This window comes from Dendrobates tinctorius, unplaced genomic scaffold (assembly GCF_039654945.1).
Source record: "Dendrobates tinctorius isolate UK_male_01 unplaced genomic scaffold, ASM3965494v1 ptg000158l, whole genome shotgun sequence".
Classification (NCBI taxonomy): Eukaryota; Metazoa; Chordata; class Amphibia; order Anura; family Dendrobatidae; genus Dendrobates; species Dendrobates tinctorius.
In genome coordinates, this window is record NW_027361825.1 from 6,903,081 (window position 1) to 6,919,206 (window position 16,126).

A 16,126-nucleotide genomic window follows, 5' to 3' on the forward strand; every position below is an offset into this window, starting at 1 on the left:
CTGGGATACTGAGACCTGCGAAAACCATAAAGGCAACAGGTTTCTGCTAATAGCCAAGAATAATTATCTTTCACAATTGGTGCAGAATCCAACCAGAGGAGCAGCACTTTTAGACCTCATACTAATCTAACAGACCTGACAGAATAACAAAACTGCAGGTTGTTGGGCATCTAGGAAATAGCGACCACAATATTGTACAGTTTCACTTGTCTTTCGCTAGGGGGACATGTCAGGGAGTCACAAAAACACTGAACTTTAGGAAGGCAAAGTTTGACCAGCTTAGAGATGCCCTTAATCTGGTTGACTGGGACAATGTCCTCAGAAATAAGACTACAGATAATAAATGGGAAATTTATAAGAACATCCTAAATAGGCACTGTAAGTGGTTTATACCTTGTGGGAATAAAAGGACAAGAAATAGGAAAAACCCAATGTGACTAAACAAAGAAGTAAGAGGGGCAATTAACCCCTTACTGCCATTGGACATTATAGCATGTCCAATGGCAGTACCCCTGCTTTGATGAGGGCTCTGACGGTGAGCCTGCATCAAAGCCGGGACATGTCAGCTGTTTTGAACAGATGACATGCTGACATGTCCACTCGCGCCTATTAACTAGGTAAATGCCACTGTCAAACGTTGACTACGGCATTTAATGCGCACTTCCGGCCATAGGGCCTGAAATACGCCCACCGCTGTCCCCCATCACGTAATCGGGGGTCATCGGTGTGTCAGCATAACAACCAGAGGTCTCCTTGAGACCTCTATGGCTGTTGATGCCGGATTGCTATGAGCGCCACCCTGTGGTCGGTGCTCATAGCAATGCTGTCATTCTGCTACATAGAAGCGATCTGAGCATCAACCCCATTGTAGCAGAGCTGATCAAGCTAAAATGCAATAATGGGCGATCAAAAGATCGTATCTTCACATATTTGGTATCTTTAAAAACGTCAGCTCGGAGTGCAAAAAATAAGCCCTCACCCGACCCCAGATCACAAAAAATGAAAACTGTAGAATTTTTTCTTCACCACTTAGATAAAAAAGAATCTAGATAAGTTTGGTGTCTATGAACTCATAATGACCTGGAGAATCATAATGGCAGGTCACTTTTAGCATTTAGTGAACCTAGCAAAAAATCCAAACAAAAATCAAGTGTGGGATTGCACTTTTTTTGCAATTTGGAATTTTTTCCCCTTTTAGAGTACATGACACCGTAAAACCAATGATGTCGCTCAAAAGTACAACTTTTCCCACAAAAAAATAAGCCCTCAAATGGCCATATTGATGTAAAAATAAAAAAGTTATGGCTCTGGGAAGAAGGGGAGTGAAAAACGAAAACGCAAATCCGGAAAAAGCTCCGGTCATTAAGGGGTTAACAGCAAAAAGAAAGCATTTAAACTACTAAAGCAGGATGGCACAGTTGAAGCCAATAGGAAAAAAAATACTAAAAAGAAAAAAAATGATTTAAAGCTGCCAAAAAGGAAACAGAGAAGCAGATTGCTAACAAGGGTAAGGCTAAGGTAAGCGTTTTTTTCGTGTTTTTTTAAGCGTTTTTACCAACAAAAACGCTTAAAAATTATTAAAAATCGCTCAAAAGAAGCATCCAAATCATTTTAATGCATTTTGCACTTTTGTGCAAATTGATGCTTTTTTTTCCGTGAAAAAAACGCTTCGCTGTAAAAAACGCAGCATGCTCATTAATTTTGCGGTAAAGTCCGCATTTTTAGCTATTTTCTATGTGTCTGGGGACGCGCGGAAAAAACGCACGTTTTTGCGCAGAAAAAAAACACGCTGGGAAGGAGTCCGGTTTTCATGCAGAAATTTTCTGCATACATGGGCACATAGCATAAAACTAATCCCAAACTGTTCTTCTACTATATCAATAGTAAAAGAATCAAAAGAATCATGAGTGAAAGTGTAGGCCTCTTAAAAAATTGTGTGGAAAGAATGGTTGTAGATGTTGAAGAAAAAGTGAATATATTAAACACCTTCTTCTCCATGGTATTCACGGTGGAAAATAAAATGCTAGGTGAAATGCAGAGAGACAAAGAAAACCCTATATTAAGGGTCACCAATCTAACGCAAGAAGAGGTGAGAAACCGGCTAAATAAGAATAAAATAGATAAATCTCCAGGTCATACATCCACGAGTACTAAGAGAACTAAGTAATGTAATAGACAAACCATTATTTTTTATATTTAGGGACTCTATAGCGACGGGGTCTTTTCCACAGGACTGGCGCATAGCAAATGTGGTACTAATATTCAAAAAGGGCTCTAAAATTGAACCTGGAAATTATAGGCCAGTAAGTCTAACCTCTATTGTGGGTAAAATATTTGACGGGTTTCTGAGGGATGTTATTCTGGATTATCTCAATGAGAATAAGTGTTTAAGTTCATATCAGCATGGGTTTATGAGAAATCGCTCCTTTCAAACCAATCTAATCAGTTTTTATGAAGAGGTAAGTATAGACTGGACCAAGGTGAGTCATTGGACGTGGTATATCTTGATTTTTCCAAAGCGTTTGATACCGTGCCACACAGGAGGTTGGTATACAAAATGAGAATGCTGGCTCTGGGGAAAATGTGTGTAAATGGTAAGTAACTGGCTTAGTGATAGAAAGCAGAGGGTGGTTGTAAATGGTATATTCTCTAACTGGGTTGCTGTGACTAGTGGGGTACCGCAGGGGTCGGTGTTGGGACCTATTCTCTTCAACATATTTATTAACGATCTGGTAGAAGGTTTGCACAGTAAAATATCGATATTTGCAGATGATACAAAACTATGTAATGCAGTAAATACAAGAGCAGATAGTATTCTGCTACAGATGGATCTGGATAAGTTGGAAACTTGGGCCGAAAGGTGGCAGATGCAGATTAACAATGATAATTGTAAGGTTATACACATGGGAAGAAGGAATCAATATCACCATTACACACTGAACGGTAAACCACTGGGTAAATCTGACATGGAGAAGGACTTGGGGATCCTAGTTAATGATAAACTTACCTGGAGCAGCCAGTGCCAGGCAGCGGCTGCCAAGGCAAACAGGATCATGGGGGTGCATTAAAAGAGGTCTGATACACATGATAAGAGTATTATACTGCCTCTGTACAAATCTCTGGTTAGACCGCACATGGAGTACTGTGTACAGTTTTGGGCACCGGTGCTCAGGAAGGATATAATGGAACTAGAGCGAGTACAAAGGAGGGCAACAAAATTAATAAAGCTGATGGGGGAACTACAATACCCATAGAGATTAGCAAAATTAGGATTAATTAGTCTAGAAAAAAGACGACTGAGGGGCGATCTAAGAACCATGTATAAGCATATAATGGGACAATACAAATATCTCTCTCAGGATCTGTTTATTCCAAGGAATGTGATGGTCAAAAAGGGGCATTCTCTGCGTCTGGAGGAGAGAAGGTTTTTCTACCAACATAGAAGAGGATTCTTTACTGTTAGGGCAGTGAGAAGCTAGAATTCCTTGACTGAGGAGGTAGTGATGGTGAACTCAGTCGAGGGGTTCAAGAGAGGACTGGATGCCTTCCTGGAGCATAGCAATATTGTATCTTACAGTTATTAGGGTCTTTAGAAGGACATACTGTAGATCTGGGGATTTAATCTGACGAAATATAGGCTGAACTGGATGGACAAATGTCTTTTTCCGGCCTTGCTAACTATGTTACTATGTTACTATGTATTGCATCTAGAATCTACTTTTTTCACCACTTGACACCACTTGAAGGTCTCGCTAAGCCTTACTTTACGATTTACATCTGTGAAAACCTGATCATTACCGACTAATAAGAATCACAACTGGAGATCATTAAACCAAACAATTCAATTCAACCATTACACTCCAAAATTAGACAATCAAATATGGGACCATCAGTGGTCCAAAAAGTTTAAAGAATTGACTCACCTTTGTAACTAGGATCTGGTTTTAACACATCTTATCATGTTCCTTGTAGAAATTGGTAGACATGACGATATTCTCTAAAGCCTAAACTTATCAAAATATAATGCAACTCTTGATCTTAGACCAAGATACCAAATCTGTGAACTGTACCCTCAACTACCCTGTGCCATTAATAATACTGGTATCTTTTTTCCTTAAAATATCTCCAAACTCAAAGTTCTCCAAAGGGTATGGTTATACACTGTGCTACCTCTTGAGAAGACAGTGTAATAACTGTGTTAGAAACCCTGAAAACATGGCCCTACTACAATTTGAGAACCTGAATATTTAAGCTGGAACCATTCAATGACAAATCTTGATTTCTTCATGAAAAAGCATCAATTCTAGTTTAGTCTATTGGAATTTAACGTTGGAAGATGTCCCATCCTGATCTAGGTTGTTAGCCACATTTTTGAAAGATTGTTGACCTCCAGCCACATGATTCTTAATCTGTACATCTCTTATACCACAATCCAAGAAAGCCAACAAGGGCAAAATGTCAAACAACAGATAAAATATAAGAAGGTTATGAAGAACAGTAGATAAGAAGCCACCACTATGGCGCCATCTAGAAAAAACATGGGACTACCACAACACAATGATGGGTGGACTTTCTCCTCTATTCCATGCTACTTGGTGACAATTATTCACAATAGCTCTCTTACCAATCACACCCAAGGCTAACAAGATGAATGTCTGGAGCCCTAGCATCATCTCTCTCCTCCGTCTCTGACCGAGCTGAAGTCACTTGGCTATTGAGAGCAGGTTGTGTATATACCACGCAGGATGGAGGCTGGGCCACTTATCAAATCCCTTTATGAGAGACGCCTTTATTAGGAGCATGTCTATAGGAGAACTTTCTATGCACTGCTGATAATCTCTGACCTCTGACTGTAGATTCAGTAATTATTAACATCATTATGAGCATAACTGCAAATACATGAAATCAATCATCTAAAACTGGAATTTCTATGCAATTTATTAATAGTAAAAAATATTATGAAGGTAGTTAGTTTGTTAATGATAAACAAAGTCAATAATGTATGAAATATTAGGGATAACCAAGGGTATTGTGGTAAAGAGAACATCTCCAAAATGGCAGCTCTTACGGGGTATTCCCTGTATCCAGTGTCTATCACGTACAAAGCACAACATGGGGATCATAAATAATGTTGGGTATGATGGATGGGTTTCATATGGCACAGAGCATCGCAGATATGGAACATGCTGAAAAATCAAGTTGGATCCATGGAGGCTGCACCTCACAACTTACCGGACTGGCAGGATCTGATGCTAATGTCTTGATGCCATATACCACTAGAGTCCTTCAGGGGTCTTGTTAAGTCCATGCAATCATAAAAGAGTGAAAACTGGCTTACAGCCCCTGAATAAATTTGCCGATATGAATTAATTCTTTATTTGTATGTTGCTGTATGATGTATTATTATTGCATGACATATACACCTTATGTTTATAATGGTTTCATACAGTATGCCGTGGTATAATTGTGTAATTTTTATAGGAAATACTAGTTATAGAGGTCCACTTGGCACAGTGAGATTTAGCGCACATAAGGAAAAAATTCCCAAAAATTAAAAAAAAACACATTTGAAAGGTTGACTCACCAAAACCCTGACTAATGCACAAGCAGGATGCAGCAGAGCTCCATTGATAAAGGCTGGGGCAGCACAGGTGCAAACCACTGATGAGAACAGCCAGTAACCCAAAAGGGTCTGGCTGCCTAGTGGAAAAAATGCACACAAATAGGGCTTGCATAGGACATCTGTCACACAGATAAGTGCAGTGCAAAGTGTCTGAACAGCCTATTAATGAAGCCTATGGTTCTATCAGGCGGGCTGCTCAGCACTATATATATGTATCACACAGAAAAAACCAAGCCAACATGAAGAGGTCTAGCTGCATCCTGCAAAAATGATAAAAAGTGCAAAAAGATAAAAACATATGGGGTATTAGTTACTATTTTGGCCAAAGCAGATAAGCTCACAACCCAACGTCAAGGGTCCCCAAATTTTGTGAGTCCCTAACACTAAATCTGAACAGCGCACATAAGGAAAAAATTCCCAAAAATTAAAAAAAAAACACATTTGAAAGGATGACTCACCAAAACCCTGACTAATGCACTAGCAGGATGCAGCAGAGCTCCATTGATAAAGGCTGGGGCAGCACAGGTGCAAGCCACTGATGAGAACAGCCAGTAACCAAAAAGGGTCTGGCTGCCTAGTGGAAAAAATGCACACAAATAGGGCTTGCATAGGACATCAGTCACACAGATAAATGAGGTGCAAAGTGTCTGAACAGCCTATTAATGATGCCCACTAGAGATGAGCGACTTTGCCTTTTTTCTGGTCGAGTCGGGTTTCATGAAACCCGACTTTCTCAGTAGTCGGGTCGAACGAAATCGGCCGATTATCGTGAAAAGTCGAAGGCCGACTGAACTATGAAACCCAATGCAAGTCAATGGGGAAGAAGAGTCGGCAGTGAGTGGAGGACAGGAAACACACCTACAGTGCCCATTTTAATGCCAAAAACATCAATTCTTATTACTTAAGCTTGTCAACCTTAATTTACTTTATAATAATAGTTAGGCCTTGAAAACGGGGGGTTATTTGGCTAAAGTTGTAGGGGGGGGTAGGGCTGGCTCCAGATTTTCGTGGGCCCAGGGCCAAAGAGTGTCAATGGGCTCCTTTAACACATGCAAGTGTGGGGAAGGTGACTTGACGGACAGACGTGACTGGCAGAAGGAGGGGACGGTTTGTACACCAGAGACGGAGATTGACAGGATAGAAGGGTGAAAGCTAGGAAAGGCAGGATAGGAGGGTGTAGTACTGAGAAGTGACCACAAGATGGCAGGGGAGAGTAGTGCAGGACTATACATCAGCTTATGGCTCAGGATATGCTTAGTCATGGGGGGGCGGGGAGATAGGAGCCCGGGAGGGAAATTTCCCTGTGGGAGAGGGGATAAATAGAAGTAGGCGGGGCTCGAGATTAGATTAGTCCCGGGAAGAGCTCAGAAGACAGGGAAGAGAGAAGAGCTCGGCCAGGGGACGGACAGAGAAGAGACAGTCAGGGGGGTGGCCCTGACCCGACGGACCGCAGGACAGACGAGGCCCCGGGGGTACCGATTGGACGACGACCTCGGACAGGGGAAGCGCTGGGGGTAGATTGGTCTAGGACAGCCCCCAGTGAAAGATCCGCGAGGTGCGTTACTGTGACAGGAACGAAGGTGCAAGTACCCGGGCCTGGAGACAGTGTGAAGAAGCTGCGGTGCGTGTTTGATGGTCGTCAGGACGAATAAATCCGGAACTGTTACACGTGAAATCTGTCTCCGCCTCTTCCTTCAGTCACCTGGTGTCTGCGGGTCTGAACAGGGTAAGCAGTGGTCCACCCCCCAATCCGGGCCCCTACCACACCACAATTCATGATCCTCTGATACGGCAGAGAAATAGCGGTATAGTTCAATGAAAAATACTTCACTTCTTACATCTCATGACTGATATCCATTTTAAATTCTCCAATAGCTCCAAAAACGGACAGTATATAACTCCATACAGTATTATGGCCACCGCATAGTGCGCTATACAGAGTAATGAGGCCCATATATTTCTCCATACAGAATCACTGGTCCCATATAATGTTTGAAACAGTATATGATGAGCACCACATAATGCTACAGTATATGTTGGTCCACATGGATGAAGCTTCACTGTCTTATGGGCCCAAATAATGCTCCATATATAATGGGCCCCATTTCTAATGCTCCAGTGCATAATGGGCCCTGTAAATGCTGCTCCAGTGTCTGATGTCCACCTTTGGAATGCTCCAGTATGTGGTGGGCCTCATATATCATTCTCCAGAGTATAGTGCTCCCAAAAAATAGCTGTCCCAACATTGAAAACAATTAAATAAGTCTCCTCGCTAGGGAATCCCTGTACTAGTCTGGACTCCTTGTCGTCCCCATCTTCCATCTTACTGCACTTGGGACTGTTTAGGCAGAGGGCGTACAGACGTGATGTCATCGTGCTCTCTGACCAGAATGTCACTGTCAGGAAACGCGGAAAACGTCACGGCGGTGGAGCAGGGAGAGGTAAGTATTTCAACTTTGCAAGTGCTGTGATCCTGAGCAAGCAGGGGGGGCCCACTCGTTGGCACAGGGCCCCTCATAGTACGCTGGTGTGTCTGACGGTGGGTATGCACCACCACCGTCAGAGACACTTGATTCTACTATGAGGGACCTTGTGCCGGTGCAGTTGCCAAACAGTGTGCCCACCCACCTGTCCAGGGCAACGGCACTTGCACGGGTGCATGCGCCAGTTGGTGACCCCGGCCCTGTGGGGGGAGGCAGCCTAGTTAGGGAGGTGGAAAAATGGGCATATGTTGATGTTGGACATTCATCAGCTGCAAATGGAGTAATTGGAGAAGTCAGCGGAAGAGGAGGACAAAAGCAAGCCATTTTTCTGGCAACCTACGTGTCAGCAGGGGAAGGTGGGGCAAAATCCTTGGAAACCCATGTATGGTTCATTTTAATGAAGGTTAGATCATCAACATTTTGGGTCAACAGACGGGTCCTTTTTTCTGTCAGGATTGATCCAGCAGCACTGAAGACTCATTCAGATAACACACAAGCAGCAGGGCAAGCGAGCTCCTGTAAGGCATATTGTGCCAATTCAGGCCAGGTGTCAAGTTTACTGGCCCAATAGTCAAAGGGGAATGACCGGTGAGGGAGAACATCGATATGGGAGGAGAAGTAGTTTGTTACCATAGTTGACAACTGCTGTCTCCTGTCACTTTCGATCGATGCAGTATTACCAGTCATGTGAGCGGTACTTGAAAAATCAGTCCACAACATGGTCATGAAACCCCGGTGTCCAACGCCACTTCGGCTGTGTGCACCACGAACACCTCTTTCATGTTGCCACCTACGGCTTGTTGGAAAAACATCACCGCCACTGTGTGCTGGGAATGCCTCAAACATACGGTTTACCAGAGTTGCTTGTTTGTTAGCCAATATTAGCTCTAGGTTCTTCTGTGGCATGATGTTTTGGAATTTGCCTTTATAGCGTGGATCCAGGATGCTGGCCAACCAGTAGTCGTCATCATTCATAATTTTGGCAATGCGGGGGTCCCTTTTTAGGATCTGCAAGGCATAATCAGACATGTGTGCCAATGTTCCAGGTGTCAATGATGCACTGCGAGTGCTGGGTGGAGGAGCACTTTCTGGCAAATGCACATCCCACCAGTCACGCACAAACCCTGTACCTGACCTTGCCCCGCCAACATTTTTTCTTGCCCCCTGAGAAGCATCCTCCTCCCCAAAATAATCATCCCCATCATCCTCCTCCTCTTCCTCCTCTTCTTCCTCCACCTCATCCATGAGACCTCCCTGACCAGAAAATGGCAGACTGTCATCAAGGCGTCGCTCCTCCTCTTCCTCCTCGGCTGCAGACGCCTGCTCCTTAATGTGCGTCAAAGTTTGCCTGAGCAGACGCATAAGTGGAATGCTCATGCTTATGATGGCGTTGTCTGCGCTTACCAGCCATGTGCATTCCTCAAAACACTGAAGGACTTTACAGAGGTCTTTCAGCTTCGACCACTGCACACCAGACAACTCCATGTCTGCCTGCAAACTGCCTGCCCGTGTATCCTCCCACAATTGAATTACAGCCTGCCTCTGTTCGCACAGCCTCTAAGCCATGTGCAGGGTGGAGTTCCACCTTGTTGCAACGTCGATAATTAGGTGGTGCTTGGGAAGGTGGAGCAATCGCTGCAGCTTCTGCATACGACGAGTGTACGGGCGACCGGCGGATGTGCGAGCACAGTCTTCGCACCTTATGGAGCAGGGGTGTTATCTCCGGATAATTATTGAGGAAGCACTGCACCACCAGGTTCAAGGTGTGAGCTAGGCAAGGTATGTGTCTGAGTTTTGAAAGGGCTATGGCTGTCACAAAATTACGGCCATTATCACTAACTACCTTGCCTGCCTCAAGATGTAGACTGCCCAGCCATGACTCAGTTTGTCGCTGCAAGTAGTCGGCCAGTACCTCCGCGGTGTGTCTGTTGTCTCCCAAACACATCATCTTCAACACAGCCTGCTGATGCTTACCACTAGCTGTTCGATAGTTGGACACCCCGTGTGCAACACAGGCAGCTGCGGATGGAGTGCTCATGCGACTGCGCTCTGTGGACGAGCTTTCACTTCTGGAAGAGGAGGAGGAGGGTCGAACGCCTACAGCCAACTGTTTCCTATACCGTGGGCTAGGCAGCACTGTCCCACCGCCGCTGTCCCCTGTGGACCCTGCATGAAGAGGTCTAGCTGCATCCTGCAAAAATGATAAAAAGTGCAATGGAGGTCTGCTGCATCCTGCTAGTGCATTAGTCAGGATTTTGGTGAGTCAACCTTTCAAATGTGTTTTTTTTAATTTTTGGGAATTTTTTCCTTATGTGTGCTGTTCAGATTTAGTGTTAGGGACTCACAAAATTTGGGGACTCTTGACGTTGGGTTGTGAGCTTATCTGCTTTGGCCAAAATAGTAACTAATACCCCATATCTTTTCATCTTTTTGCACTTTTTATCATTTTTGCAGGATGCAGCTAGACCTCTTCATGTTGGCTTGAGTTTTTCTGTGTGATGCATATATATAGTGCTGAGCAGCCCACCTGCTAATACTATGGGCGTCATTAATAGGCTGTTCAGATGCTTTGCACTGCACTTATCTGTGTGACTGATGTCCTATGCAAGCCCTATTTGTGTGCACTTTTTCCACTAGGCAGCCAGACCCTTTTGGGTTACTGGCTGTTCTCATCAGTGGTTTGCACCTGTGCTGCCCCAGCCTTTATCAATGGAAGTCAGCTGCATCCTGCTAGTGCATTAGTCAGAGTTTTGGTGAGTCAACCTTTCAAATGTGTTTTTTTCACAGTGAGATTTACACTGTGTGAGAGAGAATTAGGCCGGGGTCACACTAACCGACGCAAAATACGGGCTGTATTTTACATGCGTAATACGGATGACAGACCCCTTAATAGTGCTCCGTATGTCATCCGTAATCAAGGTGTGGTCGCGTATTTTGTGCATGTCAGCATCCGTATGTAATCCGTATGTAATCCGTATGGTGAGATTTTCTCGCAGGCTTGCAAAATGGACATATAATGGAGCCCTATGACAGGGTTTATAACAGAAACCAAAGAATAGATATAGACACACAGAATGCATATATATATATATATATATATATATATACATATGTGTGTATTCTATGAGTATATATCTATTCTTTTGTTTCTTTATTAAACCTGTCAGTGTGAGTTTACTGTATAGCGCACTGAATTGCCGGCTTTGCTAAAAGACACCGGGTGCGTATTTCTCGCAAGTCACATGTGTGTTCCGTGTGTAATCTGTATTTTTTGCGCACCCATAGACTTGCATTGGTGTATTACGGGCGTAGTACGCTGACAATCGCAGCATGCTACGACTGGCACGGAGCGTAGAATACGGATGAGAAATATACGGCTGTTGGGAGCTGCCCCATAGAGAATCATTGGTCGGTGTGTAATGCGTGCTTTTAGCGCCTCTCACTCGGCCGTATTCCTCGCCAGTGTGACCCCGGCCTTAAAAGGGTTATCCAGGCTTCGGATTCAAGTCGGCAGTCATATAGTGACGTGTGAATTCTCAAAGCGCGCACACTACGAGCTGTCAGGATTTTCTGACGCCGGCGCCGGGATCCAACAGACATGTGTCCTCGAGTATGCAATTTGCATAATTTCAGTCTCATTCTGATTAGACATGTCTGACCTCGCACAATTCACTTGTGTATATCTGGTCTGCAAGAGACCACATTTATGCAAATCACATACCTGCGTTCACGCACCAACCCGCTGTTGAAGCCAGACAATCCAGGCAGCACGCACATAGATTGAACACCAACTTGTACCCAAAGCCTTAACAATTCCTTTAAAGCTGAATATGAGAGTTCAGCAACATGGTAGTGGATTTAGGTAATAAATAGGAGCTTGCTGGAAAAATTCCTGTAGTTTATCAATAGTGAGTTCTCAGAGAGATATAGGGGAGTGGAATTGTTGGGTCGCAATGTGTGTGTGTGGAAGGGAGCAGAATCAGAGGTAGCATTAAAGAAACTAGATTATAGAAGTGATTGATATGTTCCCAATCATGGCTGGAACATCACTGATGCCATGAAAAGTGGATCAGAGAGGAAGGAGGGTTCAGCTGCATTGGGTAAGGGTACGAGAGCCCAGGAAGGTATATATGTGGGTTTGTGGACTCTAAGACAGCAAAGGAAAAGACTGGGGCTGAAGTTATGTGCAGACCAGATCTGGAAGCATTCATGAAAGAATACTGGACTTGCTAGGCTGGGGCAGGAATACTGCTCAGAAGAAGGCTGTGGGCTTGTAGGAGGATGAACTGAGATGACATCAGGAGAGCATTAGGACTCTGCTGCTGCATGTCTGGGCTGAGAGTGAAAGACTGGGAAACTGTGTGTGCTGGGGGGGTGGGGCCTAGTGTCTTCTGTATAGGACCCTGGGAAGTGATGCTTCCAGAAGGAGAGAGACTGCCATGTGAGACACTGTGTGTGAGGCAGCTGATGAGGAGCAAGGAGACTGGACTGTATGCTTCCAGTGTGTTTGTGAGAGTGTTAACCCCTTCCTCTTGTGAACCTGTGGTTCTGCTGTGGAACAAGTACAGAGTAGTCTTGACCACTGTATAACTGTGGAGCTCTGTGGAGTCCCTGCTGTGCTGAGCTGAAAAGCAACAGAAAACATTTATGCTGTGCAGATACACGCAGTTTGCTGTCAGGAGAATTTGTGAGTGACTGCTGGAGGGAGAGGGTATCCTGTACCATCTGTACTGAGAGGGATCCCGACAAGCCCCGTTGAAGTGCTATTCCGGACCGTATCCCGAGGCTTCAGAACTGTAAGCCACCGCGTGTGGGATTGGTATCTGCCAACAAGACGCTTAACCTTGTTTTCCTGTGGTTGTTTTGGCGCCGAAGATTTTAGGACTGGCTGCAGCCGATGCAAATTATATGCCTGAGTAGAGACTCACCTCAGGCTAACGGTACCATAGTAAAAGATACCTGGGTATCCCCAGATTAAGTGTTTAAGAACTTCTGTTATATTTATATGTATTGTTATTGTGGGTATTTTGAACGGTTTATACTCAGTGTGCCATCCCTGGGGGTTCCATAATACCACCTCATCCGATTTATACCTGTTTTCTTAGTATCTGGTTGGACCATTTGGACAGGTATATTTATTCCAAATCTGTTTAACACACTCAAAGCGGGAACTTTGGGATTGGCATATTGATTTCAGGTCTGGCTGATTGAGTGTAATTAATCAGGGAATTTCAGCCTGTTTTCTTCAATACTAGATCTCACTCCAACTGTCATTTTAATAAAGACAGTATTGTTATTTCTGCCTCAGTCTTGGTTTGCGACCCACTGGATCTTATTAGGACCTCTGGTCATTACAGGCTGAAGACTAGAATGATGCCGAATTGTATGGAGGACTCAGATCAGCTATGCCCTATATTTGAAATGTTGCTAAGGCTGGATTCACATTTGCGGTTGTGTCCGCAGCGTTTATGCCGCATTCATTCGCATGCGTCGTGTTTTCCTATCTATAACGTTGTGGACGCAGGTATATGGGCTCGTATGCTTTCAGCCACTTTTCACTATGCATGCGTCGTTTTGTGTTTTGCGGCAGGGCACGGCTAACGCAACATGTTGCTATTTTAGGGGTGGCAAATTGCCATATGCATACGGCCACTTGTGGAAGGAATATGTCGAAACAATGCATTACAGTCTATGAGAACACATGTTAACGCTAGTACCCACGTTCGCTAGCGTTTCCGTACATATGTGTTTTTCCTGATTAAACCTGTCTAGACACTGGTTAGCCACCCCCACACCTAGATAGATAAAAAGAGGGACTGAGCAGTCATTGTCCATTACTCTCAAGACACTGGAGACAGCAAGACTAAAGAAATTCAAGACTTTACATCACTGAATTCCAGGCAAATGTAAGTATGCAACCTAATGTCTGTGTCTTTTGTAATTTTGCTCTCTGCTGTCTGTAATGTTCTGTCTCTTTCTTGCAGCATTCTTCAGCATGACCTCTAGCTCTGAGCAGACAGGACAGGATTCAGAAGTGACTACCTTTGCAACTATGGTTGGTAAGTATCACTGAACATATGTGCCAAAATCATGTTTTTTGTTTTACAGAACAGTTCATCAAGTGTCCAGGATCCAGGCCAGCAGGAGCAGGACCAGCAGAGGGAGGCACAAGGACCAATGGGCAGAAGGACTGTATTTTTTTTTTTTCTTGGAGTGTTGCTAGTTTTTCTGCCTTTTTTTTAGGGGGGGATTTTCCTTGTTTTATCTTGACAACAGTAATGTTTTTTTTCATTTCTAGGTTCCACAATGGGAGGAGGACTACATTGATAATGACATCCTCATCTCCCTCGTTGAGGAGGGAGTCACCCTGTGGGACACCCGGCATCGTGACCACTCGGACATGGTGGTGCTTCGGCGGCAGTGGAATGAGGTGGCCAAAGAGCTGATGGATGACTGGGACAGCGCTACGCCAAGAGCCAGAAAGGACTTTTGTAAGTATTGCAATGTTGTCTGACGCGGCAGTGAACCAGTAAAGGCCGGGATCACACAACCGTGTGTGATGCGATAAACTCCTGCTAGTTTCTCGCATCACACATGGTTGTGTGCTCACGGCATAAAGTGCATTGTTTAACCCTTTTTGTTATCCCCCTTCACAGTGACCAAAGTCAGAACCCGATGGCGTTCAATGAAGGATCGCTTCAATAAGGACCTCAGGGAGGAGAACCAGGCTCGCAGTGGTGGTGGTGGTATAGCAAGGCTCAGGAAGTACAAGTATCACCGTATGCTGGCTTTCCTAAGGCCCGTCCTTGCTCAGAGAACGTAAGTATTTTTGTGTTACATTCCATTGTGTTGTGTTCCCTAATCTGATTTTTTTTCTATTCCACAGGAGATGGCGCTTGTACAATTTATTGTTTTGTGGTACTAATGTTTAGCTTTTCTTTTCACAGCAACTGGAGCAGGAACCTGGTTCGTCCTCTGGAGCGGTCCTTCAACGAACAGCCTCAGAGCAGTCCCAGCCATCTACCAGCGACGCAACAAGTAGGTCGGTATCACAAGCTGAAGAACAGTCAGCTGGCTCATCAGGTCTTCCCCTGTCCCAGGCCTCCTCCGTCTCTTTTTTTAATGTTGGGTCTTCCCAACAGCGGCAGAAGGCCTCGGACAGGACAGTCATGCCCGAGTTTCTACACTTGAGCTCGGTTTTCCATGATGGCATGAAGTCGATGGTAGATAGACTGGAAAGTGTTAGGAGCCATGTTGACACACTTTTCCAGTCTGTCTTCCAGTGACTTTACCATCTGGAATCCAACATACAGAGGACAGCACATCATTTTTTTACGGCCATTGAACAGGGCATGGCGGAAAACCTTACGCCGTGAACTTCAGCTGAATGTGATGCAGGCCTGCAATGCTGCATGCATTCAGGCTATGCAGCAGACTCAGTTGTACCCGCTGGCACTCGTATTTCCCACTGTGCCACCAGTTATCCAGTTCACAGCTCTACCGAGTTCTGCTGCATACCCCTGTATGGCCACCACCATGCCCAATCCTGCTGCAATCCACTACAGCGCCTCCACCATGTCGAGTGGAGCTGAGAGCCACTCCACCATCATGCCTAGTCCTGCTCCTGCGTGGATTCCCACTGCCACCATCACCCGGAGTCCTGATCCTGCCCAGCCATCCATCGCCACAAGCACGCAGGTTCCAGTTACATCTAGGCAGTCCACCAGCTCACACATACCAAGTCCTGCTTCGTCCACTGCCACCACGCCTTCACATCCCACCACTCTAAGGAGAAGAAGGACAAGCAGCCACCCAACACATGGGAGACAGAAAAAAAAGAAAAGGGAACCGAGGTAGGAAAAGACGGTGGTGCTCCCTCCACCACCCTCACCTCCCAATGTGTCTGTTAAGTTCAATCTGTCCCTTCCTTCTAATGTGTCTCTCCGGTCCCATGTTTCCACTCCTAATGTGTCCACCTCCATCCGTAATCTTCCAGACCCCACACATCTATTAGCCCCTT